General features: G+C 30.2%; 1 long non-coding RNA gene across 1 annotated transcript; it reads left to right on the top strand.

Moving 5' to 3' along the window:
* Positions 1 to 1,753: 1,753 nt before the first annotated feature.
* On the top strand, positions 1,754 to 2,182 carry LOC132043113 (uncharacterized). The gene is made up of 2 exons (XR_009411666.1): positions 1,754 to 1,880; positions 1,977 to 2,182. It is a non-coding gene; the product is annotated as an uncharacterized LOC132043113 (long non-coding RNA).
* Positions 2,183 to 3,175: the final 993 nt, after the last annotated feature.

Here is a 3,175-nt window from a genome sequence, read left to right as displayed (position 1 = left end):
AAATTTTAAATATTATATTTGCGTCTTTAACTTTAATTAATTAACTTAAGTTTTCGTAGGATAGTAAGTTAACGGATCCTAAAGGATGCCTAACCCTTCCCTTTAGGATAATATAGGACCTTTACCTAGAATCACAACGGTTAAGCGGACATTAGCGGAGGTTAGTTTTACCTTAAATTAATAATTAGGTGTCCTGGTTAAAAATCGATTAGGTAGGCATTTCAAAATAATCGATTAATAGGAATCCCTTTGATATATTTATACCTAATTTTGATCCGGTTAAAATGGGGTGTGACAATATGCATATTTGTCATTAAGTATGAAGATGAGTTTCCTTTGATTGTCATGTTATGATGTTTCGAGGAAGCATGCTCAGGGGTATGACGATGGGGCGAGTCAGTAATCTTGCCGGGCTTATACTCACCCTTATTGTTGTTTCTATTTTGCATAGTCTCTAATATTAGTACCACAACAGGTCCGATCCCCTCTGATCTAGTTCGAGGTAGTAGCTGCGTTTCGTTAAGGTGAGCCAACCACGGCTTGTTCTTAGTGGTGACTATTAGTTTATTTTACATTGATTTCTCTGTTGTCGGGGTATGCTCCATAGTCATACTCAAGTACTCTTAGATGCTAGTTGACATTATTATTGGGTTTTGAATATATACAGACTACGTTATTTTCTAGCTAATTTTCGCTTGATGATGATATTTCTAGTCTATGTTACAAATGATATAAATTTATGTTTTCTTTCTTAAGTTGTTAAATTTGGTATGCCTATTGGGTAGATGCCTGCACGGCCATTAGTTTTGGTGTAGTGACAAACAATTTCTATATTATTAATGTACTACATTTAAATAGTTAAGGAAGGCTAGAGGGCTAGTATTATAATTATCTCTTCTATAAATGGAATGTATATTATATATATTAAATTTACAAAATAATAAATGTCTAACTGCGTGAAGCACATATAAGTTAACTAGTTTGCTTATAAAAGTAACAAAACATCTGGCCGATTCAAGAATCCCTATAAACCTTAAATGAATGGAAACTATAAATCAATCCTCCAATATTATTTTATGTTGTCCTCAAATTTTTCTCATTGTTTTGTTTTACTTTTTGGCTGTCAAAAAAGAGTTTAATCTCGTTATGTAGTACAATTCTTAAAATTGACCTGACAATTTTTTATTTCTATGAATAGAAGTGAAAAATCAAATTTTTAATATTTATTTTTTCAAAAACTGATTTTAGCGGCTTTCCCCCTAATAAGTTGCTACTTTTTTTCTTCTCAAGATCGTATTAATTTCAAAATGCTTAACTAATAGCCTTCCTATTGTAAATGAAAAAGATTCTGGCAATCCCCCTCCGGTAAATACTTACCTACATGAATGTTTATACCAAACCAATGAAATTTACCATGGTTAAGTGATTTAATGAAGTGAATATATAATTAATTAGTCATGGTTAAGTGATAGTAGTAAATATTCAAACACATGTCATACATCCATTGGTTTGGTGTAAACAGTCAGTGTGAGTAAGTTTTTATCCACCCCCACCACCCCAACAAAATAAATTACTAACCTTTTTCTCAAGAGTGCTTCAATCTCAAAATTCTTAAATGTCCTTCCTTATTTCTACTTATTACTAACCTTTTTCTCGAGGTTGCTTCAATCTCAAAATTCTTAAATGCCCTTCCTTGTTGCGTATTTCTACTTATTTTATCCCTTATAAATAGCTATGTTTATTTCTCTATTTTGGTACCATCTAAGTTTTATACTCTAAGCATATATCAAGGAAGAATAAGTCTCGAATGGAGTTCCCCAAGTTTTTGATTGTTTTCATTCTCTTAGTTGTTCCGTTTTCAACTGCAACAAATCCTCTTGGTAAATCACATAAAATTTCTTGACACACTTATATTTTTACTTTTGCATGTTAATTTTTATTTTTATTAATTTTAATTAATATTTTTTGTGTGATAGGTGATGATCCAGGTAAGGGATATTGCTTTAAGAAATGCTATTCCCAATTTACATCGGAGGATTGCAATTTCCTATGCACCCATGACATGGGGTTTCAATCTGGAGCATGTGAATTTGGTGTTTGTTGTTGTCGCCACCCGAAGCTAATGTATTAAATCTGCATATTAAAAAAATATAATAAAATATATATGTTTTTTATGGTTGAATTTTCTTGGCCCCTTTTAATTGAAAAATGTCTTTATTTACTCTCCTTCCTTTGCTCTTTCTTTTTTCTGCCTCTCAATGAATAACTGCAAAATAGAATAAAGCGAAAAAATAGTTATTTGTTTTATAAATGTGCACATGTCTAGGATAGACGTCGTGATTTACTTCTTCCGACCCATGAGTAATTATTAACTAACGAATATCATGGCTAGGATTGCAAACGGGCAGGACGGATAGGATATGTGTGGGTCGAAAACGTATTAAATAAAAATAATGAATAAAATATTGGATCAGCTCATATTTAACAAGGACAAAAAAAAAAGAAAAAAAAAAAAGAAGAAGAGTTAACCAACGATTAATATAGATATTCATATAATCCAAAACTTCAATAATAATCAAGTGATAACACAAGCTGAAAGTCAAAATAAGCTTAGTAGGCGTTTGCTCATTCGATATTTCATATTTTGATTTCAAATCAGCATTTGTTTATGAAATTTGAACAAAATTTCAACTTCAACTTCATATCATGGTTTCAAATTTCAATTTCTCCAAAAATGTATGATTTGGGATTCCAAATTTTTTAAAATATAAACTTGACCCATAAATTTATATTTTGTAAAATAAGCTCCATCATTTTATATTTTGTAAAAAAGACTCATGTTGATTGGTCGTACCATATGGAATGATTATATTAAAGAATAGCTAGTTACTACTAATGTTGCTTTTTTGAAAGTGGATCTTCGTAAAATTATGTGTTTGTGAAAGTTTGTAATATCATGTAATCACGCACATTTATTTATAAAAGGAATATAAAGATATGTAATTTATTAACTATGATTTGTTTCATATAGCAAGATTGGATAAGAGTTGAGGAAGTTTTGATAGTTTTAAAACTTGTTGGGTTTACATGTTTATGAGGATTAAGAAATCCAAATTGTATGTCCAAACAAAATTTCAACTTTAAATTAACCTAATTTCGAATTAAAACCATCCAA

Source organism: Lycium ferocissimum, unplaced genomic scaffold (assembly GCF_029784015.1).
Source record: "Lycium ferocissimum isolate CSIRO_LF1 unplaced genomic scaffold, AGI_CSIRO_Lferr_CH_V1 ctg21259, whole genome shotgun sequence".
In the NCBI taxonomy this organism is placed as follows: Eukaryota; Viridiplantae; Streptophyta; class Magnoliopsida; order Solanales; family Solanaceae; genus Lycium; species Lycium ferocissimum.
The sequence above is the reverse complement of the archived record's forward strand: the minus strand, read 5'-3'. Positions and strand labels throughout refer to the sequence as shown.